The sequence below is a fragment of the Cricetulus griseus genome, chromosome 2 (assembly GCF_003668045.3).
Source record: "Cricetulus griseus strain 17A/GY chromosome 2, alternate assembly CriGri-PICRH-1.0, whole genome shotgun sequence".
Lineage (NCBI taxonomy): Eukaryota > Metazoa > Chordata > Mammalia > Rodentia > Cricetidae > Cricetulus > Cricetulus griseus.
The window spans coordinates 337,308,727-337,334,294 of record NC_048595.1 but is presented as its reverse complement, the minus strand read 5'-3'; the positions used below and the strand labels follow the sequence as shown (position 1 = coordinate 337,334,294).

Sequence of the window (25,568 nt, the reverse complement as noted above, 5' to 3'; positions counted from 1 at the left end):
GAGTTCCACCAACAAGGAACAAAGAATTCAAACATGATCCTTTAGAACCACCTTCATTAAAACCATCAGAGAATGGATGAATAAATGAAAGGTCCAATTAATTTGTAAGTGACAAAGCATCCCATGCTGATAGTCTATGGATTGAAATCAGGGTGCATGGGTTGGTGGGTGCAGTGGGCAGACCAGCACTTCTGGGGCGCCTGGATCTCATGCTGCCATGCCTTCTGGCTGGGGAGTTGGAATCTGTCCTCTTGAGATTCTGCTGGGGCAGCATGAGACACAAATCTTCTGGTCACACCAATGAAATTGTCTTTCTTGTAAAGTGTGACAGGAAGGAGACTGTTGATTGTGCAGCCCAAAGAAGTTTATTTGGGGGAGGGGTGGATTTCACAGGAGGCCCATTCACTGTCCACAGAGTTCACCTTAGTTTCTCCAGAGCCAAATCCAGGAGTTCTCTTCAAGTTCCCTTTCTGAATGCCCAGCTGCAGCCCTGCTCTCAGCCTGCTTCTCTCACCTAAGCTTATCTGGTTGATCTCTGCTTGAATGGAGGACATTGTCATGAGAATTCAAGGTCCCTTAGGATCTCTTAATGGACAGGTGAACTGCATTCTCACTTGAGGACATCCCATACCTCTCTATTCCTGAGTGAGTTCAGATTACATTTCCTCCTAAGTTATCACACTCAGGAGCACTATAGATCCTGGGACATCCCATGGATGGGTGAAACTACCCAACATTCATTGGCTTTAAGGCACATCTTCTGCACCACTCATGTGGGATAGGGGAGACTTATGGATGACCCCTGAATAAATCTATTGATGAGAAAATAAAAGTTTTCCAGGTGTGGTGGTACATACCTTTTATCCCAGCACTCAGAGGGTAGAAGCAGATGGATCTCTATGAGTTCAAGTCCAGCCTTGTCTACAAAGTGAGTTCCAGAATATCCAGGGCTATTACACAGAGGAAGCCAATCTAAAAAAACCTAAAACAGAAAAAGAAATCACAAATAACAAATCAAATTAGTTAATAAAAAGATCCTAGGTACCTTTTGACCTTGTGAAAACTCATAAAATTTATAAGTAACCATTTATAATACTTACAAATCCTCATAAATTTGGGGACCCATGAAACGAGTTTCACAAAACCTCAAAATGAATTGAGGACATTAGGTCACCATCCTGAAGAGAAATAAAGTAGGAAGATGTGAGGTATTTGGATACTTTATGGAAAGTACAGTTTCTTTACTTTCTGCCATACTGTTTTGGCACAGGCCTTTAGCCATAGCATTCAGGAGGCTGAGGCTCATGGATCTCAACCCCATCTTTTAAAGCAGATTGTTTAAAAACAGATTTTAAATGTTATTTCCTTTTTAAATTTTCTATGGTAAAAAACATTGTCTTTATGGACTATACCTAAAGGAATTAAAAAACTTAACTATTTGTTTCTTTTCTTTCTTTTTTGTCTTTGTTATTGTTGTTTTATTTTTCGTGACATGGTTTCTCAGTGTAGCCCTGGCTGTCCTGGAACTTCCTAGACCAGGCTGACCTGAGTGCTGAGATAAAAGGTGTGTGCCACCACCTCCTTCCTGACTTGTTTCTTTTTTCTTCCTTTCTTTCTTTAAACTGAAGGATGTTCTACCTTTTAAGGAGATCCATTTGATTTTAGTTTTTTGTGTATCAGTGTTTTCCTGCATGGATATCTGTGCATATTTGTGTGCCTGGTGCCCACTAAGGCCAGAAGAGTGCTTCAGATGTCCTGGAAGGTGGTGAGCCTCCACGTGGGTGCTGGGAACTAAACCTGGGCCTCTGCAAAGGCAATGTGTGCTCTTAACCACTGAGCTATCTCTCCTCAGTCCCTCTGGGAGTATCTACATTTACTTACTTATTTATTTGATGTGCACTAGTGTTTTGCGTGCATGTGTGTCTGTGTGCCTCATGAGTGCCTGGTGCCTGAAGACCCCAAAAGAGGGCCTATGATCCCCTGGAACTCATCCAAGGGATTCTCAGCACACAAATATATAATGAGTTTTAAAAATTAAGGCTGTGAGATGCAGGATATGAAAATAAATGTTAAAAATCTTTATGTTAAATTTTCTTTTCAATATGGTAATGGCAAAACACACAATCCCAGCAAATAATAACATACAGATCCTAGAGCATGTTCAGTGTGAAACTTTAGAGTCACCTGAAATCTGAACTTGTGGCCTTTTGGGGGCTGACTGTATTCAAGAAACAGCAATTCTGTTTGTTGTCTCCTTATATCAGTTATATGCTTTCACCATTTTCTATAAAAAAAAACAAAATAAAACTGCATTAGAATAAAAGCATTAAGTGTGTCTTAGTGAGTGTGTTGGTACATGCCTTTGATCTCAGCACTGAGGGCAGATGCCAGGCTGATGTACATAGTGAGTTCCAGGACACCCTTTCTGTGTTTGTAGAGAAATGCTTTGGGTGAAGATGGTTAAAAGTACTTTTAGATGAAAACCAAATGTTTTCAGTCTACATTATACCCTAAAATAAAGGATTGTTTCAACAAGTAGTCCTTGGAAAACTATATAGCCACAAGCAGAATGCAACTAGACCCCTGCCTGTGTCACCCTACAGAGACACCAGTTCACATAGATCTATTCTTCCCATGGAATGAAAAGCTCTAAAGCTAGCAGATGAAAAGAAAAGTAGCCTAAATACTCAGGATGCCCTCATGGGCAAGCACTTGCTGAGTAGGACTCCAGTAATAACGCAATAGTGCTACCCATGGCAAGAGGGATGTCATGAATCTGAAAGCCTTAGATCCAGCAAAAGAAAGGGTCCAATGCCCACAGAATGCCAGAAACTATTTGCTACCCTTTCATCTGGAGAGGATTAGCATCTACAATACACAAAGAACTCAAATTTTTAAAACATCTTTTAAAAACTCTTTGTCTTTAGCATTTCTGATTTTTTATGTGTATCATTGTTTTACCTGAATGCTTGTCTATATATGGGTTTCAGATGCCCTGGAGTTGCAAATGCAGTCAGGTGTAAGCTGTACAAAGTATTAGGAACTGAACTCTGTTCCTCTGGTAAAGCAGGTGGTGCTCTCTGCTGCTGAATTGTCTCTCCAGGGCCCAGAATCAAGGGTATTAAACTTCCACAGAGTATCTCTGGAGGCCAATGCAGGCCTGATACTTGCTGTCCTGAAGTGACTGGCCTCGAGTCTGCAGCCACTCTCCGGCTCCCTCTGAAGGTAGGGTACTGGGATCACAGGTCTGCACGATCCCAACCAATTCTGCTCTGTAAATATCATTTTTAATCATAAAACCAACTAAACATTCAGCAGGACCATGGCAGGCAGCTGGAATGAGCCTGTATTTTGAAAATGAAGGCATTCTGTAAGGAAGCACACTGGCAGGAAGCAGTAGCCCAGAGGTGCCTACTATTCTCTATGGCTTCCTGGTGCCAACAATGGTAGGGCAGCAACCAGGTGGCATGAGGCCCTTGGCTAAGGAGTTTTCCAGGATACTAACCAAATCTGTCTGTCTTCTCCACCTACTTTGGCACCACATAGACCACACTAGATGCCACACCCACTCCAGTGGAATCTGTGTGACAAGAGGCAAGTATTGCTAAAAACATGTCCAGACCTGAGGCGTGCCCTTTCGTAGCTTGGTCTCCTGGAGGTCACTGGCAGGATCCCAAAAAGGACAAGATGGTCTCTTGTGTCTCACTGTCTGTGGTGGGTTATTTTCTGCTTTTGTCTATTGTCTTATGACTGGTCTGGCTTTGTCAGCATCAGCAGATGATCAGGTGTTGGTTGAAGAAAGATTGAGTACCTCTGGATGTTTTGGTTCTAGGAAAGCACCTCACCAGCAATTTTTGGATAAAATGCTATCATTGAAGTTTCATTTGTGCTCATGGTCCGAACAGAACAGTTTCTTGCTAGGATGGCTCAGGATATGAGTATTTTTCCTAGTAGCTCCCCGTTAGTTAGAACTTTATTAGAGATGTTTTAGACAGAAGATAAAGGCTTTAGACCAGTTATGAATTTATTCCAGCAAGCAGAATTGTCTTACCAGATATCTAGGAGGAATAGAAGAGTAGTTCAAAAAGGAGATGATTCAGAAAGCCTAGGGGAGCTTAGAATTCCATAAAGGAAGAGTTAGGCAGAACTTATTATAAGATTTATGGGAAGTGGTGTCAGCCCCTAAGGAACAAAGGTCCATATTTTTATTAAGACAATAGCTGTACCTTTGCCATACACAAGAGCTTATGATAAAGACTTTAATCACTGAGTTGTCATTGGGGGTAGAGAGATTGAGCTGGTGGGAGAGACTAAAAAGAGCAAGATCACCTTGATGTGTCATGTCTGTAGCTGACATAAGAGAGATTTTATGGCTAATGTATAGATATTTGTATTATCAATCAGAAGACTTTGTATGAAGACATACAGGGAATAAAAAGGATTTTATTGATTGCTTTATGAGATTTGTAGACTGGCCTAAAGAATCTTAAAGTTCAGCAAGATCATATTTTCAGAGTCATAGTCAGCTCAGCTACTTGACCACTGTCTGGGACCGAGATAATTCTGACTAAAACTGCTTCCTGTTTTGTACTTTTGTAAGTTTAACGCTTGCTTAGAGCTAATAATATCTATGATACACATATTTTGTACTCAAGCCAAAGCTGAAGTTCCTGTATTTCTTGTATAAGTTACAGTGATGAAGTAAAGATCTTTGCAGCAGCAGCAAACCTCTTTTGTGTTTGTGTCTGTCTGTCACACCTAATCTGTCCCAACCTGAGTACCAAGACCCTGATTCTCCAACAGTGTAGTTCTCTCCCTGAGTGTGGCAGGTGGCACCCGAACAGGGACCCTTGGACAGGTAATTCTTTTTCTCTTTTCTTTCTAATTTTCCCAGGAGGTGGATAGACTCTTGCCAAGGGATCTGCAGTCCTGCCAGTGAAGGTAGGCTGGTTAAGGGCGACTAATCTTCATCATGGGGCAATCCAGCTCAAAAGGTGGGAATATGTTCTTGTCAATCCTAAGGCATATGCTGGCAGAGCATGGGTTGAAGGTTTCAGATTCAACCGCCACTGAGTTTTATGATTTCATATTAAAGGTGTCGCCTTGGTTCCCAGAGAACGGTAGCCTTACATTAGAGGACTGGAAAAAGGTAGGAAAGGGAATGAAGAATTATGTTGTGGAGCATGGGGAGGAGTCAATTCCAAGACAGGCTTATCCGCTGTGGTTGCAAATTAGAGAACTACTGACAGAAAAGACAGATTTGGAATTCTTAGTAGCAGAAACGGCCTCTATGGATAATTGTGAAGCAACACTCATTGCTCCATTGAGGTCAACTAGCTATGGCACCCATTAACAGAAAGAGGGAAATGACTTAGATGAAGAATTAGATGAAGAGGAAAGATGGGACTGGGAAGAAGAGGCTGCCCAATATGTTCCCAGTTAGGACAGGGATCATCATCATGACTGATGTAAATGCCAAGGCCCTCACTATTAAGGCAAAGCCAAAGCCAAGGAAATGATCCCTACCTCTGCTTGTTTTTCAGGGAACTGTGGCTCAGGCTCGGAAAGAAGGGGATTTAGCATTTGCTTTTCCAGTAGTGCATGGTGTAGATAGTGAGGATGAGGAGCCAGAATGGGAACCCATACACTTAAAGACTTTAAAAGAATTGCAGTCTGCAGTAAAGTCTATGGGCCCGTCAGCCCCCTATGCTATTCAGATTGTAGATATGGTTGCTAGTCAATGGCTAACACCACATTATTGGCAGGAGACTGCTAAGGCTACATTGTCTCCAGGAGACTATGTGCTTTGGAGAACAGAGTATGAAGAAAGATCTAAAGCAACCCTCAACAGATTGACTCCTACCACTAATAAAAGGAAGGAGCCTAAGCTTACTATGGATATGCTCCTAGGCACAGGAGCCTTATGGCATCCCATGCACAAGTATCTATACCTAAAGCAGTATTAAAAGAAATCACTACCAATGCAGTTTTAGCTTGGAGAGCTATTCCTCTTCTGGGTACCAAGGGCACCACTTTATCAGGCATCAGACAAGCCAATGAGGAGACCTATGAGTCTTTCATCTCCAGATTGGAGGAAGCTATCCATAGAATGCTGCCCCCAAGTGAAGGGACAGAACTTCTGCTTAAGCAGTTGGCTTAGGCAAATGCTAACCAGCTGTGCCAGGATTTGATAAGACCAATCAGAAAAACAGGTTCCTTACAGGATTATATTAAAGCATGCTTAGATGCCTCACCAGCAGTAGTGCAAGAAATGGCCTATGCTGCAGCCATGAAAGGACAACCATATAGCGCCTATGTGAAAAAGACATATGGAGGGGGAAAGGTCAACCCTCCTGTTTTAGTTGTGGACAGGAAGGGCATCTGAAAAAAAATGCCCAAAAGAAAAAAAGAAAGGGGCAAAAACAGCCTCTGGGAATGTGTCCCCATTGTCAGAAGGGGAGGCACTGGAGGAATGAATGTAGATCTAAGTTTCACAAGGAATGGAGGAAACTTGAAGATCAACCAGAGCAGTCAAAAAAAAAAAAAAAAAAAAAAAAAAAAAAAAAAAAAAAAAAAAAAACAGTAGAGGAGCAACCTCTCAGACCTGCCATAAGACAGGGCTAAGGAAAAGTAGACAGTGAGCTCAACCCAGAAGCCCCAGAATTTACCATTCATGACTTGCTAAGAGCAACTCTAGGGAGTGCTGGCCTCGATTTAGCAGCCAGACAAGATATGATACTATCTAGAATAGATGGAGTTCAACTGGTCTCTACTTCTGTTAGGGGCACTTTGCCCTCTGCCAGTATGGGACTGTTGAATGGCAGAAGCTCAAACTTTAAGTATGGGTTTGAGGTTTTGCCAGGGGTGATTGATGCAGATTTTGAGGGGGAAGTAAAAGTCATGGTTAAGGCTACACAGGAAACTGTGATAATTTATAAAGGAGAAAGGATAGCTCAGCTATTACTCTTACAGTATTTAAAGCTGCCAAACCCAGTAATGAAGAAAGAAAGAAGGGAAGGCCAATTTGGCTCATCAGAAGTTGTGGCCTGGATAGAAGATATAAGCAAAAATAGACCTTTTAAGACTTTTTCTTAATGGCAGGCCCTTTGAAGGGATGCTGGATACATGGGCTGATAGATCCTGCATAGCAGGAAAAGATTGACCTCGCTCATGGCCTATTCTAAACACTTCTTCTTCCCTCATGGGACTTGGCATGGCATCTAATGTTGCACAGAGCTCCTCTCATTAAAATGGAGATATGAGGGCAAAAATGGCATTGTTCAGCCTTATGTTATTCCTTCTCTGCCTTTCTCTTTATGGGGAAGAGATATTCAGGAGATGGAGGTAAAATTAATAACAACTGATTCCTTAGAATCACAGCATTTTTCTTAGGGGCCATTGAGAGCAAATATTTTGCAGATAAGATCTCATGGAAAAATGATGAGCCTGTATGGCTTAATCAATGGCTCCTAAATGAGGAAAAGATACAGGGCATTGAGTCTATCATAAAGGAATAATTAGAGAAGGGGCATATTGAGGAATCTAATAGTCCCTGGAATACTCCAATCTTTGTTATAAAGAAAAAATCAGGGGAATGGAGACTGTTACAAGATCTTAGGACTGTAAATTCTACTATGATTGATATGGGAGCCCAGCCTGGATTACCCTCACCTGTAGCTATCCTACAAGATTATGAAGTAATTGTAATAGATTTACAAGACTGTTTCTTTACTATAAAATTACATCCTGAACATTGTCAAAGATTAGCCTTTAGAGTTCCCTCAGTTAATTTAAACCTCCCTATAGGAGATTTCATTGGAAAGTTTTGTCACAAAGAATGAAAAATAGTCCAACCTTAAGTCAAAAATATGTGGATATGGCTATTCAACCAACTAGAAAGCAAAATCAAGAGGCATACATTACTCATTATATGGGCGATATTTTAATTGCCACACCAAAGAAAGAAGGTGCTGATTGTCTATTATTGTCTATTAGAGGATCTAATTAGAAATTTAACAGAATGTGGTTTAATCATAGCCCCTGAAAAAATACAGAAGACCTGCCCTTTGTCATATTTGGGAAATTTAATTTATTATGATTACATCATGTCTCAGAAGCTACAAATTAGAGTTGATCATTTGAAAACATTAAATGATTTTCAAAAGTTATTAGGAAATATAAATTGGATTAGGCCTTATTTAAAATTAACTACAGGAGAATTAAGTCCTTTATTTAACATTTTACATGGAGATGCCAATCCTAAGTCTCCTCAACAGTTAACCCCTGAAGCCAAGATAGCCTTACAGTTAGTTAAACAAAAGTTAAATTTAGCAAAAGTAAAACAAGTCAATTATGGACTTCCTTGGCAATTAATTATTTTGCAAACAGAATTTACCCCCAACAGGATGTTTGTGGCAAAATGGAGTGTTAGAATGGATTCATCTTCCTCATGTTCAATCAAAAATGATTTCCTCTTATGCTTATTTACATACTTGCATTATAATTAAGGGAAGGAATTTGTCTAAGGATATTTTTGGTAGAGAGATGCATTTTATTGTTATTCCCTGTACAAGAAAGTAATTTGATTATTTATTACAAGAAGATGAAGATTGGGCAATTGCTTTGCAAGGGTTTGCTGGAGAAATTTTATACCATTATTCCAAACATCCTTTATTAGAATTTAGCAAGAAGTGAGATATATTTTTCCTTCCATAATTAGTACAACTCCCATAGAAGAGGAAAAAAATATTTTTACAGACGGTTCCTCTAATGGAAAGTCCACTGTCTATGTGGAAGGGGAACCACCTTTAGTAAAAATGTCAAGCCAGGTGTCGGCACAACAGGCAAAGCTTATAGCAGTGATTTTAGCTATAGAAAAATATACTTCTAAATTTAATCTTTACAAAATATGTAGTGGGACTGTTTCCTGCTATAGAGACAGCCCTGCTGTCTGGAAAGTCTCTGATTTTACCATTGCTGCAAAAGCTACAGAGGTTGATACAAGAGAGACAAAATAAAATATACATAGGGCATATAAGAGGACATACAGGCCTCCTGGGCCCCTGGCAGAAGGAAACAGGCAAGCAGAACTCTACACAAGTGTATCCAGCAGTGGAACAGGCTTTAGAGAGCCATAAGCTGCATCATCAAAATGCCCTAGCTCTTAGGAGGATGTTTCATCTGACTAGAGAACAAGCTAGACAAATAGTAAAGCAATGCAGAGCTTGTCCTCTGAGCACTCATGCTCCAAAGATGGGAGTAAACCCTAGAGGGTTGAAGCCACTAGCCTTGTGGCAAATGAATGTGACTCATGTTCCAGAATTTGGGAAGTTAAGCTATGTTCATGTGGTGGTGGATACTTTGTCTCATGTAGTCTTTGCCACAGCCAGAATGGGAGAAGCAGTGAGGGATGTTATTCAGCATCTTTGTGCTGCATTCACTGCTTTGGGAATTCCCAGAAAGATAAAGACTGATAATGCTCCTGCTTATGTTGCTAAAGCTTTACAAAAGCTTTTAGCTGCTTGGGGCATTGAGCATATCACAGGTATTCCTTACAATCCACAAGGGCAGGCGATGATTGAAAGAACTCCTCAAACTCTAAAAGGGCAGATAGAACGCCTCAAGAAAGCCAATTCCTATCTTTCCTCTCATCATGTACTTTCTCATGCCGTTTGTACTTAATCATTTGAATTCCTCAGAAGAAGGAACAATTCCAATGCGGAGACATTGGGGGAAGACATTGCAGAAGGTTCATCCTCAGGTCTTCTGGAAGGATCTACTATCGGGTACCTGGAAAGGCCCCGATGTCTTAATTGCCTCCGGACGAGGCTATGCTTGTGTCTTCCCACAGGATGCAGACTCACGGATCTGGATCCCAGATCACCTCATCTGCCCAGCTGCAGCCCCGCCTGTCGCCTGTCAAGACGACAGAGGAAGAGGAGAAGGCAGGACCTGCAAGCAAGACTCAAACAACATTGAAGGGACTTTCCTTCCAGCCGGAGAGCGAGCAGGGGAAAGTGAAACTGACAACTTGGACACAGCTGGAGAGTCTCACCAAAGAAGCTAAGACTGTTGTGAAAAAATCTCATGCAAAGCTTACTCCGGTTAATGTTTTTCCTGCTTATTTAGTTATATTGGCTGTTAAGCCAGCTGAGGTTGTAGAGGAAAGTTTTGGGGCTTATGTGCCAAAGCCCCGTCTGATTCATCCGGTTGGGTGGAGAGATCAGAGTTACATAAATGTCATGACAAATCATTCAGAACTTCAGGAGGAACTCCAGATTTCCATCTGAGAAAGAACGCCTCTGTGTATTTAAATTATGAAAGGAGAGCAGATTCATCACCAATCTGCGTAGCTTTAAGAGGAGTTGCACAACCTGGGTGTCTTCCTGTTAACTACAGGACCTTCTTAACAGACACTCCGGACAGGGAGGTTATTTCAAAGGCTGTTGCTCGGGACCCAACTCAAGGTAAGAGACTTATGTGGGAACTTCATTTCCAAACTTTAGGGTATATAATTTTTAATGAATCTTTTCATAGAGATCAGCCATTGCCTTGAGGACTTCCAACTTGCATTCAGGAATTTAAGAGGGATCAGTTTTGGGATGGGGACTCTAATAAGTTCCCAACTTGGCTCCGATGTGGATTTCCTCATGCAGGGACAATGTTTTATCCTGTAGGAACTACTGAACAGATTTGGGATTTTTTGATAGCTTCTCCAAATCATGATTATCAATCTTATTTAATAAACAATTCTGATAAATTTAATGGATACAAACCTACAGGAAATGAGCCATTAAAGCACTGGTTTTCAGCTGGTTTTGTTGAGCCTACATGGGCAGTTAGGAATCAGGATCAAGATTATGTTGCTGTATACCCTGATCTTTTTAGACTGGCTGCCGTAGCCAATATGATATTGTTGCGGAAGCCAAAACAACAAATTAGTTCAGCAATTCCTATCTCGGCCTGTGTTGCATATCCTTATGGATTATTATTTGGATATCAGAAAATGATAAATATTAGCAAAGAAGGGGAATCTTTTTATATATCCTGTCATTCTTGTATTTTAACAAATTGTGTTACTTCTGCATTAGATAAGAAATTTACAATTATGATTGTTGTTAATAGGCCTTCTTATGTTATGGTTCCAGCTGATTTGGGGAATGACCCTTGGTATGACAACTCAGCTTTACAAACATTGGAATCCTTAAATTCTTTGATTAGGCCAAAAAGATTTGTGGTGGTTCTTTTTTTTAGGACTATCGCTTTGATAGCTATTTTGACCTCCTTTGTGGTTTCCGCCACTGCCTTAGTTAGGGAAATACAGACAGCTCAGTTTGTAAATGAGATGCAGAGAAATATTTCAGTAGCATTGTCAGAACAGCATATTATAGATAAGAAATTAGAAGCAAAATTAAATGCCTTGGAGGAAGTGGTTCTAGCTATGGGACAAGATGTAGCCAACATTAAAACTAGAATGGCTACTACGTGTCATTCTGGTTATCATTATATTTGTGTTACACCTTATCCTTACAATGCTTCAGAAGATTGGGAAAGAACAAAGACTCATTTGCTAGGTGGAAGGATTCTAATATATCCTATGATATGAAGCTTTTGCAGGAACAGATCACAGATATGAGTCTGAGACATTTAGACACATGGAATGTAGATGAATTAGCTTCTTCTTTGTCCAAAAGATTAAGGGCTTTGAATCCTTTAGATTGGCTACAATATTTTATTTTTAAAGGAGTGATGCTACTTTTGGTAGTACTTGCAGTCTTAATCTTTCCATGTTTTTTTAGACTGGTTATAACATCCCTTTATACAGTGCATCGAGATATCTTTGAGATCTGCTTAAAAACAAAAAATGGGGAACTGCCACACCCACTCCAGTGGAGTCTGTATGACAAGAGGCAAGTATTGCTAAAAACATGTCCAGACCTGAGGCGTGCCCTTTCGTAGCTTGGTCTCCTGGAGGTCACTGGCAGGATCCCAAAAAGGACAAGATGGTCTCTTGTGTCTCACTGTCTGTGGTGGGTTATTTTCTGTTTTTGTCTATTGTCTTATGACTGGTCTGGCTTTGTCAGCATCAGCAGATGATCAGGTGTTGGTTGAAGAAAGATTGAGTACCTCTGGATGTTTTGGTTCTAGGAACCGAAAGCACCTCACCAGCAATTTTTGGATAAAATGCTATCATTGAAGTTTCATTTGTGCTCATGGTCCGAGCAGAACAGTTTCTTGCTAGGATGGCTCAGGATATGAGTATTTTTCCTAGTAGCTCCCCGTTAGTTAGAACTTTATTAGAGATGTTTTAGACAGAAGATAAAGGCTTTAGACCAGTTATGAATTTATTCCAGCAAGCAGAATTGTCTTACCAGATATCTAGGAAGAATAGAAGAGTAGTTCAAGAAGGAGATGATTCAGAAAGCCTAGGGGAGCTTAGAATTCCATAAAGGTAGAGTTAGGCAGAACTTATTATAAGATTTATGGGAAGTGGTGTCAGCCCCTAAGGAACAAAGGTCCATATTTTTATTAAGACAATAGCTGTACCTTTGCCATACACAAGAGCTTATGATAAAGACTTTAATCACTGAGTTGTCATTGGGGGTAGAGAGATTGAGCTGGTGGGAGAGACTAAAAAGAGCAAGATCACCTTGATGTGTCATGTCTGTAGCTGACATAAGAGAGATTTTATGGCTAATGTATAGATATTTGTATTATCAATCAGAAGACTTTGTATGAAGACATACAGGGAATAAAAAGGATTTTATTGATTGCTTTATGAGATTTGTAGACTGGCCTAAAGAATCTTAAAGTTCAGCAAGATCATATTTTCAGAGTCATAGTCAGCTCAGCAACTTGACCACTGTCTGGGACCGAGATAATTCTGACTAAAACTGCTTCCTGTTTTGTACTTTTGTAAGTTTAACGCTTACTTAGAGCTAATAATATCTATGATACACATATTTTGTACTCAAGCCAAAGCTGAAGTTCCTGTATTTCTTGTATAAGTTACAGTGATGAAGTAAAGATCTTTGCAGCAACAGCAAACCTCTTTTGTGTTTGTGTCTGTCTGTCACACCTAATCTGTCCCAACCTGAGTACCAAGACCCTGATTCTCCAACAGTGTGGCTCTCTCCCTGAGTGGTCTGCAGCAACTAGACATGTGCCCCAAGATAAACATATGGACATACTGCTGTGGGGCACCAGGACAAGGTTCCTGCTCCAGGTGTGTGCTAGAGTGAAAACCTTCGTGGTGATTTCACTGGGTCCTCTCTTACGAATTTAGTGGTGGGATTTTTTGTTTTGTTTTGTTTCTGTTTTTTGCTTCCAGGACAGAAGGTAGGTGCCAAGCTGCCAGGATTGCACTGCACTCTGCAAGATTCGGTGCCCAAGAAGAAAAGGTCACCCTATGATAATTCTAACACAGGGGTAGCAAGGTAGAGGCCATGCCTAAAGGTTTTCCCAGGTCAGGACATCAGCATGCTAGGGCTCTATCAACCAAGCAGAGCAGTGATGGACTCCATAGAACAAACACAACTCACCATACCAGGAGGAGGTAAATAGCTACAGTGTTGTACATGACCCTTTCCTGCAGTTTCTGTTTCAGTTTTTCTGTATTACAAAGTTTAGGACAGCTGGGCTTGATTAGCAGCTCTGGTATGATAAGGCATAGCTCACTGCAACCGCTGCTGCCTCTGCCTATTAACACAGCAATGGGCCCACTTGTTATTGACAAGTCCTTGTTTGCCAATCCCCAGCCCTGCCTCAAAGGAGCTCAGAGAAAACTGTTTCAGTTGTATCATTGCTAAAAACTGAAAGCAAATGTTGCAGGGGGAAGAGGAAAGGGTGACTCACTCAACAGCTCAGAAATGAAACTGAAGGCAAGCCTGGGCCAAGCAGATGTGGAGGAGGGGGGGAGGGCTGGTAGATTACTGCAGAGTGGGCTGAACTGGCATCCTAGCACTGGGCTGGGGCCTGAAGAATCAGGCCTTGTACTGGTCAGAGTTCCTCAGCAGCCTGTCCACCAAGGCCAGTGCCCTGCTGAAAACACACTGAGAAGTCTAGAAAGCTTTTCTAGACTCAGATGACCCCTAGCACTCGAAAACTGCTTTTATTCAGCAAGGGGAAGTGAACCAGCTAGTCTAAGAAAACTGAAAAATATCTTGGGCCCAGCCTACAAGCAACCTGTGGCCATTTGCAGACAGAAATCTGTCCCACCCAAAGATTGTCTGAGTGGCCTTGCTAATTCTCACTACCTAGCTGTCAGAAACATGGGCACCCTTTTGTACCATGGAGCCAGGAGTTGTTTTTTGTTTGTTTATTTGTTTTTTTAAGACTTATTAGGTCTTATTATAGATGGTTGTGAGCCACCTTGTGGTTGCTGGAATTGAACTCAGGACTTCTGGAAGAGCAGCCAATGCTAACCTCTGAGCCATCTCTGCAGCCCAGAGCCAGGAGCATGTGATCTCCAGCGGGGATGAATGTAGCTTCTGAACTGAAGCCAACCTTGGAGGAGTTTATAGAAATTGGACAGTGGGACCAACAGCAATCTAGGGAGCAAAATCCTTGTACTTTGTCAGCTTGAACCAGGTCTTCATGTAACTCGAAACCACACTCCAGGCTCCATCCTGACCCAGAGGCTTCTGGTCCATCAAGCCAGGCTATGGCAGTCCTTCCTTGATTACCCAGCTGGGTGGCTCATCACCCAGCAGGGAATTGGCACTAGTTTGGAAAAACAGACTGAGCTTCAAATGGCAACTGCAGCATTTAATTGCCAGTAGAATCTCATCTCTGGGAGACCCAGTTTCTGATTCAGGAATCTGAGTAATTCTTGTGGTGTAGATATTGAATGCTGGTCTCGAGTAAGTCCTAGAAGACACACCCCACCGTTAAGTTTTAAATTTTATAAAGTCCTTTGTGACACAGTTAAACTTTTGGTTGTGCCCTTACATTTGTTCCTTTTGGGAAGAGTCCTTTATCTTGGGATAAATTTCCAGTAAAAATGATTGGTTTTTATCTTAAAGTGATTTTGGAGCTCCATTACAACAATGTGTTTTGTAATGATGACTTCTGGCATCTCCTTGGATTGCCCTCTCCCCCTCCCCCGCTTTTATCGAGTTTCACAAACTTTAGAAAACATTACATTTTGGTTAAGATCACTCTATTTCAGTGCAAGCATGGGAAGCTGAGTTAAGGCCTAGTGTGTGTGAGATGCTTAGAAACTGCTTTCCTTCAAATCACGGATGAGGTATTATGATATAACAAATAAAGCTTGCCTGAAGATCAGAGTGCAAAGCTAGCCACTCTAGTTACTCACAGAGGCCAGGCAGTGCTGGTGCACCCCCTTTAATCCCAGCACTCAGGAGACAGAGGCAGATGGATCTCTATGAGTTCAAAGCCACCCTGGGCTACATGATAGTGAAACATTCTAAAAGAGAAACAGAGCTCACAAACTTTGATGCCAGCACTTACGATGACATACCTTTAATCCCAACACTAGGGAGGTGGGGTTTTTCTAAATGAATACTCATCATCCAAAACACTGAGTTTTTATGGAATGTATCAAGTTTTTGTTTAAAGGTTAGGTTATTTATTCATTTATTTATTTAAAGGATTGACTCTATGCTACAGCCACAAGATCACACAGTAATTAAACAGCCTCATTTTCATGAAGTCAACCCTTCAGGGCCAGGGACTCTGAATTGAGGAATTAAACCAAAATATAAGACATATAGCCTTGTGAATAAAAGTGGCTGTTTGTGTATTGTAGATTCTAATCCTCTCTGGATGAAAGGCTATCAAAGACTTTCTGTCATTCTGTGGGCATTGGATCCTTTCTTTTGCTGGATCTAAGGCTTTCAGTATCATGACATCCCTCTTGCCATGGGTAGCATCCCTCTTGCCTTATTGCTGGAGGGCTACTCAGCAAGTGCTTGTCCATGAGGGCATCCTGAGTGTTTAGGCTACTTTTCTTTTCATCTGCTAGCTTTAGAGCTTTTCATTCCATGGGAAGAATAGATCTATGAGGACTGGTGTCCCTGTAGGGTGACACAGACAGGAGTCTAGTTGCATTCTGCTTGTGGCCATATAGTTTTCCAAGGACTACTTGCTGAAAATATTGTCATATTTCAAAATTTTACTTATGCTGGGCACTGATGGTGCATGTCTTTAGTCCCAGCAGAGCAGGCAAATCTCTTGAGTTTGAGGCAGCCTGTTCCAAGGAAGTCAGGGCTACACAGAGAAAACCTGTCTTGGGGGGAAAGTTTACTTTTTGCATATTGTCTTCAAGAGCTTCCACTCTGGGTCAGCTTGTCTATCTGTGCTCTCCTTATTCAGGTCCTCTTTGGGCAGCCACATTGATGAACCTGAAGTGGTGATACAAAAGGTGGATTTTTATGAGAACTGTCTACTTCAATACAGCAGTTGGGGTTTTTGTAAGTGAATGTACCTTTATCCAAAAACTGACTTTCTATGAACAGATCAAGTTTTTGTTTAAAGGTTGGCTTTTTTTAATTTTAGGGATTGATTCTACATTAAATATATTGGTATCTTCTTTTGCTGTTGTTGGTTTTTTTTTTTTTTTCAAGACAGGATTTCTCTGTATTGCTTTGGGGGATGTCCTGGAACTTGCTCTTGTAGACCAGGCTGGCCTCAAACTCACAGAGATCCGCCTGCCTCTGCCTCCCCAGTGCTGGGATTAAAGGCGTGTGCCACCAACGCCAGGCTAATATATTGATATTTTATTCACAGGATGAACTTTTTTGTACTGGTTGAATATTTATTTAAGGATTGACTTAATATTAATTCTAGAAAGCAATGGTTAACAACCATGCTAATTAAGTCAACTTAAAGTTTTAAGTCCTTTTACTGATGGCCAGATAAAGGTAGTCTTGTGCTTCTGAAAAATCTCTTTGAATCCAAGAGAGGTATGTAGAGATTTTTTTAAAAGGGAAAACCCTCAAATATTGTATTTTATATGAAAGTTAGATAACGATCAAGGTGATCTTAAAATGCTCACTCCTGAAGGTTATGGCAATTATTTTCTTGCCTATAGTTCTTTGATATTTTGGTTTAATTTTTGTGGCTCCATCTGGACCATGGTCAAGGCCAAAGAAATCTCAAAAGTGTGGATGTTGGAGGGTGGGTTAGAGGACTGAGAACTGTCTATGCAAAACCAACATGGAGTCAGAACAGGGCAGTATCTCCCTTGATAATTCAGACATTTTAAAAAGTGGACTTTTCATGAAAATGATTGACTGTTTCTTACAGATAGGAAGAGTTTATTTATCTATTTATTTATTTTCAAGCAGGGTTTCTCTGTGTAGCCCTGGCTGTCCTGGAGGTTCCTCCAGAAGCTAGGCTTGAACTCACAGTTATCCTCCTGCCTCTGCCTCTTAGTGCTGGAATTAAAGGCAAGGACCTCCCCTGCTGGGCTAGGTTAGACATTTATAAAGGGCTGACTTTTCATTTGAAAGGTTGATTTCATGGAAAAATTTGCCTTTATGGAAAGTATCAGTATCTCATTGAGATCTGTAAGGCACAGGAAGTGCAGGGTAAACTTTTCTTGTGTTAATTCAAGTTGTTTGCTTTTGTTTTCCAGTTTAACTTCACACATTAGACCTTCAAAGTCCAAAGAAGAGTCATTATCTTCAGCGAGAGGCAGTCTCAATCAGGACAGTGTTCCAGGAGATATCATCTCAGGTGAAGGCAATTGTCTTTCTGCAAGATTCTGTATCCTGGAGCAAGAACAAGAATCTCCTGAGAATGTCTGCTCAGACAAAGGAGGCTTCAGTAGGCAACACTTGTAGATACAGAACTAAAGTGGAGATGATCATGGGAACTGGAGTGCAGAGAATTCTCTGGAAGGAACATCCTTGCTTGTCCTCTGGTAAGTGCTGGTTACCTAACCATGTCCTACTTTCAACTTTAGAGTACATTTTGGGACATAGACAAAGGTCTGTGCTGTCCTTTGCTTTGTTTCTCTTTTGAAACAATCCTTTATATTAGGGTGTAATGTAGACTGAAAATATTTGGTTTTCATCTAAAAGTACTTTTAACCATCTTCACCCAAAGCATTTCTATACAAACACAGAAAGGGTGTCCTGGAACTCACTATGTACATCAGCCTGGCATCTGCCCAACACACTCACTAAGACACACTTATACTTTTATTCTAATCCAGTTTTATTTTGTTCTTTATAGAAAATGTTGAAAGCAAATATCTGATATAAGCAGACAACAAACAGAATTGCTGTTTCTTGAATACAGTCAGCCCCCAAAAGGCCACAAGTTCAGATTTCAGGTGACTCTAAAGTTTCACACTGAACATGCTCTAGGATCTGTATGTTATTATTTGCTGGGATTGTGTGTTTTGCCATTACCATATTGAAAAGAAAATTTAACATAAAAATTTTTAATATTTATTTCATATCCTGTATCTCACAGCCTTAATTTTTAAAACTCATTATATATTTGTGTGCTGAGAATCCCTTGGATGAGTTCCAGGGGATCATAGGCCCTCTTTTGGGGTCTTCAGGCACCAGGCACTCATGTGGCACACAGACACACATGCACGCAAAACACTAGTGCACATCAAATAAATAAGTAAGTAAATGTAGATACTCCCAGAGGGACTGAGGAGAGATAGCTCAGTGGTTAAGAGCACACATTGCCTTTGCAGAGGCCCAGGTTTAGTTCCCAGCACCCACGTGGAGGCTCACCACCTTCCAGGACATCTGAAGCACTCTTCTGGCCTTAGTGGGCACCAGGCACACAAATATGCACAGATATCCATGCAGGAAAACACTGATACACAAAAAACTAAAATCAAATGGATCTCCTTAAAAGGTAGAACATCCTTCAGTTTAAAGAAAGAAAGGAAGAAAAAAGAAACAAGTCAGGAAGGAGGTGGTGGCACACACCTTTTATCTCAGCACTCAGGTCAGCCTGGTCTAGGAAGTTCCAGGACAGCCAGGGCTACACTGAGAAACCATGTCACGAAAAATAAAACAACAATAACAAAGACAAAAAAGAAAGAAAAGAAACAAATAGTTAAGTTTTTTAATTCCTTTAGGTATAGTCCATAAAGACAATGTTTTTTACCATAGAAAATTTAAAAAGGAAATAACATTTAAAATCTGTTTTTAAACAATCTGCTTTAAAAGATGGGGTTGAGATCCATGAGCCTCAGCCTCCTGAATGCTATGGCTAAAGGCCTGTGCCAAAACAGTATGGCAGAAAGTAAAGAAACTGTACTTTCCATAAAGTATCCAAATACCTCACATCTTCCTACTTTATTTCTCTTCAGGATGGTGACCTAATGTCCTCAATTCATTTTGAGGTTTTGTGAAACTCGTTTCATGGGTCCCCAAATTTATGAGGATTTGTAAGTATTATAAATGGTTACTTATAAATTTTATGAGTCTTCACAAGGTCAAAAGGTACCTAGGATCTTTTTATTAACTAATTTGATTTGTTATTTGTGATTTCTTTTTCTGTTTTAGGTTTTTTGAGACTGGCTTCCTCTGTGTAACAGCCCTGGATATTCTGGAACTCACTTTGTAGACAAGGCTGGACTTGAACTCATAGAGATCCATCTGCTTCTGCCCTCTGAGTGCTGGGATAAAAGGCATGTACCACCACACCTGGAACACTTTTATTTTCTCATCAATAGATTTATTCAGGGGTCATCCATAAGTCTCCCCTATCCCACATGAGTGGTGCAGAAGATGTGCCTTAAAGCCAATGAATGTTGGGTAGTTTCACCCATCCATGGGATGTCCCAGGATCTATAGTGCTCCTGAGTGTGATAACTTAGGAGGAAATGTAATCTGAACTCACTCAGGAATACTAATCTAACCAGTGCTTCCTAAGTTATAGAGTTGAAAACTTCAAATACTCCAAAGGGTGCTGACAGCCAAGCCAAATAAACACCAGCGAGTCAAGAAAGTGCCTGCAGTCTTGCCCTGGGTACCTGGAGGAAGGACAGAACGGAGGAGAAGGCAGTCCCAGACAGAGCCTCACCAGAAGGCTGGACCTAGGGGCCACACAAGAAACATATCCCAAGCTTGCTATCAGCAGATCAGAACCATGCTGGGGGAACGGTTTCTGGAGGAACACAGGTGATCAAAGTGCAAAGCTCTAGCGCTATGCTGCTGGACTCAACATAAGGCCGCCTGTGCCACAACCATGCATCTCACGGAGCATGGCTTAAAGATTGGGACTTTTTCATAGCATTGGCTGCCGCTGTGTCTAGAGGGCCGGCTTGCTAACCACGGACTGGACTTGCTTTTCAAGACCGGATCAAACCCTGGAAGTGAGAGTGATAAGGTGTCACAACCGCTTGGTCCTGGCCAAGCTGCAAGCTTTAGCCACGGCTATAGTGGCACCATGAACGGAAAAGAGTGGCAAAATGGAGAAGGCGAAGTATTCTAGACCGGCACCGTGCTGGCCCCAAAACCGCCCTCGCAAGGAAAGGAAGGAAGGAAACCGCGAAGGAGATACAGTGGTGTAAGCACCTATTTGGTCTTCTTACAGGGGCAAGTGTTGAGAAATTTGCAAAGCAGAAAACGTTCATTTACCCAAGGCGTCTGTGGGATATAGGCTTATGAAAGACAATATATAAATCTTCACCTTTTAGAACACATGAGGACACAAGCATAGAGGATGCAACACCGAAGTAAAACCGGGGCCTGCTGATAGGACCTGGTGAAAACTTGCAAAGAGGCCGAAGTCATTTCTTGCAGCATTTGCTCACTTTGTCAGGATCTTCAAGGTTCGGGTCGGATACAGCTACACACAGCCTGGAAGGGCCAATTGGGTCTCCAAAACCAAAAAACACGGAAAGAAAATAACTGACTATTCGGGTTTTGAAATCTCGGAACGGTTGCTGTCAGGTACTAATGACTACCAATCACAAGCCTATTCTAGGGAACATTCGCTGATTCTCACAGTCCAGGGATCACTGGCAAGAAAGATTGAGCTCTAAAACACTGCAGCAGAAAAGAAGCCTGAAGTCGTCCTGTCTCCCGCGCCGGCGTCGGGCCCGTCGCCCGCGCCGGCGTCCAGCTCCGGTGCCGCGGTCGTCCCGTCCCGCGCGACGGTGTGCGGACCGTCGTCCGCACAGGCCTCCGGCCCCGGTGCCACGGTCGTTCGGTGGCACGGGCCGGCGTCCGGCTCGTCGCCCCTCGGCGTCCGGCCCGGTGCCGACGTCCTCCCGTCGCCCGCGCAGGCGTCCGGCCCGTCGCCGGATCGGCGTCGGTCCCCGGTGCTGAAGTCGTCCCGTCGCCCGCGCCCGCGTCCGGATCGTCGCCCGCGCCGGCCTCCGGTCCGTCGCCCGGGCCGTTGTCCGTCCCCGGTGCCGAGGTCGTCCCGTTGCCTCCTCAGGCGGCGACCTCCTTACGGTCCTCTCTGCCACCGCCGGCTGAGCCGGATCCCGGCCGCAAAACGAAAGAACCCAAACAGAAAATCAAGGATGCAGTTTGAAAACACCGTGAGGTTGCAGCCCTATCCCACTGACACCCCGTCAGAAGTCAACTAAGTGGAAGACTCTGGCACACTCTCGAACCGCACAAAACTGTCCGGGAAAGACTTTAGCTCTAGAGCTGGGTACCAGGAATCAAGCCCAGCCTGCATCCTAGCCCACAGCTATCCCAGCGGTGAAGAAATCTCAGGCCTGCAGCTCAGAGGCAGAGCTGAGTTTAGCGTTAGAAACGTTTTTGTGTTTCTAGCTGGAACAGGTTTATAGGCCCCCACCCCTCGCTCCAGCTGTGCCACCCACCACCTTAGACCAGAGGGCCTCAGAATTCACGTTAATCCACTGTTGTCCCCATACCAGCTTTTCCTGGTATCCTAGAAATACGCGTTCCGGGTTTCATCAGTATCTATGCAAACTGGAGTGCACAGCCAAGTAAATTACCTTCCTTTATTTAATAATTGAGACTGACACTGACCATCGCAGGCACATTGATATATGTGTTTATTTTGAAAGCAGCGGGATGCACTGAAAGACAACCGGCTCCGAAGAACGAAGAGGTTTAGGCAAGGATCTTCTTGGCACAGAGCTCACTCTGAAATGCTGAAAAGCAGGCGCTTGCAGCTCTCTAAGTCTCCCTGCTGTCCAATGACAGTGTGCATCAGCCACGGGGCAAGAAGCAGCAGATTGGGCAAGGAATGCGCTCCAGGAGGTCGAACAAAACCTGCAGTCTTCCTCTCCGGTCTCTGGTGTCAGGCCGCTGGCAATCCTCAGAGCTTCTCATGTCAGTGGTCTCCGTGTCATGCCGTTCCTCGTCACGGAGGAGTTCTCTGAAACAGGGCAGGTGCTGTACTGCCTCTGTGACCGATTCTAGGACAGCATCCTCCAGCGTTCCCGGGGGCGTGGTTTTCTCATATCCCTTGAGGACCTGTCACAGGTGGTCGGCCTTGCTGGAAGAGTCCATCCTTTGGTAGGACCTGGCAATGTCACCCTGGAGACTTTGAAACGGTTGCTCCTGGTAGTCGCCTCTGCCGGAGGGGATGGCTCCTAGGGCCGGATAGAAAGGAAGAGGCCAAGGACCAAGGTCTTCCGAGTAGACGGGGAGCAGAGGAAGCCGGGTCTCTAGTGCCCCAGGGGCGGAATCCCAGGCCTGCTTCATGCGCATAGACCAGAAACTCGGCTCGATCTCTGGTGCAGCACTTGCAGCGGGAGGCCAGCAGTCTATGCAATGCTGTGGCTATGCAGAGCCTTCTGAAGCCTCGGGCCCTGGGTATTTGTATTCGTCCAGGGGGGCTGAACCAAATGAAGTGGGCAACATTTCCTGCTGAAATCCTGCACCCTGGGCGTCGAAAACGTGCATTTCCCGACCGTCGCCCGCTCCGTCGTCCGGCCCGTCGTCCGCGCCGGCGTCCGGCCCCTCGTCCGCACCGGCGTCCGGCCCCGGTGCCGCGGTCGTTCAGTAGCCCGGGTCGGCGTCCGGCCCGTTGCCCTCTCGGCGTCCGTCCCCGGTGCTGAAGTCGTGCCATCGCCCGCACCGGCGTCCGGCCCGTCGCCCGCTCGGCGTCCGTCCCCGGTGCTGAAGTCGTCCCGTCGCCCGCGCCGGCCTCCGGCCCGTCGCCGGGCCGTTGTCCGTCCCCGGTGCCGAGTTCGTCCCGTCGCCCGCGCAGGCGTCCGGCCCGTCGCCGGATCGGCGTCGGTCCCCGGTGCTGAAGTCGTCCCGTCGCCCGCGCCCGCGTCCGGATCGTCGCCCGCGCCGGCCTCCGGTCCGTCGCCCGGGCCGTTGTCCGTCCCCGGTGCCGAGGTCGTCCCGTTGCCTCCTCAGGCGGCGACCTCCTTACGGTCCTCTCTGCCACCGCCGGCTGAGCCGGATCCCGGCCGCAAAACGAATGAACCCAAACAGAAAATCAAGGATGCAGTTTGAAAACACCGTGAGGTTGCAGCCCTATCCCACTGACACCCCGTCAGAAGTCATCTAAGTGGAAGACTCTGGCACACTCTCGAACCGCACAAAACTGTCCGGGAAAGACTTTAGCTCTAGAGCTGGGTACCAGGAATCAAGCCCAGCCTGCATCCTAGCCCACAGCTATCCCAGCGGTGAAGAAATCTCAGGCCTGCAGCTCAGAGGCAGAGCTGAGTTTAGCGTTAGAAACGTTTTTGTGTTTCTGGCTGGAACAGGTTTATAGGCCCCCACCCCTCGCTCCAGCTGTGCCACCCACCACCTTAGACCAGAGGGCCTCAGAATTCACGTTAATCCACTGTTGTCCCCATACCAGCTTTTCCTGGTATCCTAGAAATACGCGTTCCGGGTTTCATCAGTATCTATGCAAACTGGAGTGCACAGCCAAGTAAATTACCTTCCTTTATTTAATAATTGAGACTGACACTGACCATCGCAGGCACATTGATATATGTGTTTATTTTGAAAGCAGCGGGATGCACTGAAAGACAACCGGCTCCGAAGAACGAAGAGGTTTAGGCAAGGATCTTCTTGGCACAGAGCTCACTCTGAAATGCTGAAAAGCAGGCGCTTGCAGCTCTCTAAGTCTCCCTGCTGTCCAATGACAGTGTGCATCAGCCACGGGGCAAGAAGCAGCAGATTGGGCAAGGAATGCGCTCCAGGAGGTCGAACAAAACCTGCAGTCTTCCTCTGCTGTCTCTGGTGCCCCAGGGGCGGAATCCTAGTCCTGCTTCACGCGCATAGACCAGAAACTCGGCTCGATCTCTGGTGCAGCACTTGCAGCGGGAGGCCAGCAGTCTGCGCAATGCTGTGGCTATGCAGAGCCTTCTGAAGCCTCGGGCCCTGGGTATTTGTATTCGTCCAGGGGGGCGGAACCAAATGAAGTGGGCAACATTTCCTGCTGAAATCCTGCACCCTGGGCGTCGAAAACGTGCATTTCCCGACCGTCGCCCGCTCCGTCGTCCGGCCCGTCGTCCGCGCCGGCGTCCGGCCCCTCGTCCGCACCGGCGTCCGGCCCCGGTGCCGCGGTCGTTCAGTAGCCCGGGTCGGCGTCCGGCCCGTTGCCCTCTCGGCGTCCGTCCCCGGTGCTGAAGTCGTGCCATCGCCCGCACCGGCGTCCGGCCCGTCGCCCGCTCGGCGTCCGTCCCCGGTGCTGAAGTCGTCCCGTCGCCCGCGCCGGCCTCCGGCCCGTCGCCGGCTCGGCGTCCGTTCCCGGTGCCGACGTCGTCCTGTCGCCCGCGCCGGCGTCCGGCCCGTCGCCGGCTCGGCGTCCGTCCCCGGTGCCGACGTCGTCCCGTCGCCCGTGCAGGCGTCCGGCCGCCCGCTCGCCGTCCGTCCCCGGTGCCGACGTCGTCCCGTCGCCCGCGCAGGCGTCCGGCCCGTCGCCGGCTCGGCGTCCGTCCCCGGTGCCGACGTCGTCCCGTCGCCCGTGCAGGCGTCCGGCCCTTCGCCGGCTCGGCGGAATCCCAGGCCTGCTTCATGCGCATAGACCAGAAACTCGGCTCCATCTCTGGTGCAGCACTTGCAGCGGGAGGCCAGCAGTCTGTGCAATGCTGTGGCTATGCAGAGCCTTCTGAAGCCTCAGGCCCTGGGTATTTGTATTCGTCCTGGGGGGCGAAACCAAATGAAGTGGGCAACATTTCCTGCTGAAATCCTGCACCCTGGGCGTCGAAAACGTGCATTTCCCGACCGTCGCCCGCTCCGTCGTCCGGCCCGTCGTCCGCGCCGGCGTCCGGCCCCGGTGCCGCGGTCGTTCAGTAGCCCGGGCCGGGGTCCGGCCAGTCGCCCGCTCGGCGTCCGTCCCCGGTGCCGACGTCGTCCCGTCGCCCGCGCCGGCGTCCGGCCCGTCGCCCGCTCGGTCCGTCCGGTGCCCCGGTGCCGACGTTGTCCGTCCCCCCGAGTTCGTCCCGTCGCCCGCGCAGGCGTCCGGCCCGTCGCCGGCTCGGCGTCGGTCCCCGGTGCTGAAGTCGTCCCGTCGCCCGCGCCCGCGTCCGGATCGTCGCCCGCGCCGGCCTCCGGTCCGTCGCCCGGGCCGTTGTCCGTCCCCGGTGCCGAGTTCGTCCCGTCGCCCGCGCAGGCGTCCGGCCCGTCGCCGGATCGGCGTCGGTCCCCGGTGCTGAAGTCGTCCCGTCGCCCGCG

General features: G+C 45.4%; 1 long non-coding RNA gene across 1 annotated transcript; it reads left to right on the top strand.

The window, feature by feature from the left end:
* Positions 1 to 8,824: 8,824 nt before the first annotated feature.
* On the top strand, positions 8,825 to 19,556 carry LOC107979086. Its single transcript, XR_004768535.1, has 4 exons — positions 8,825 to 10,466; positions 17,600 to 17,887; positions 19,307 to 19,384; positions 19,503 to 19,556. It is a non-coding gene; the product is annotated as an uncharacterized LOC107979086 (long non-coding RNA).
* The last annotated feature ends 6,012 nt before the right edge of the window (positions 19,557 to 25,568 follow it).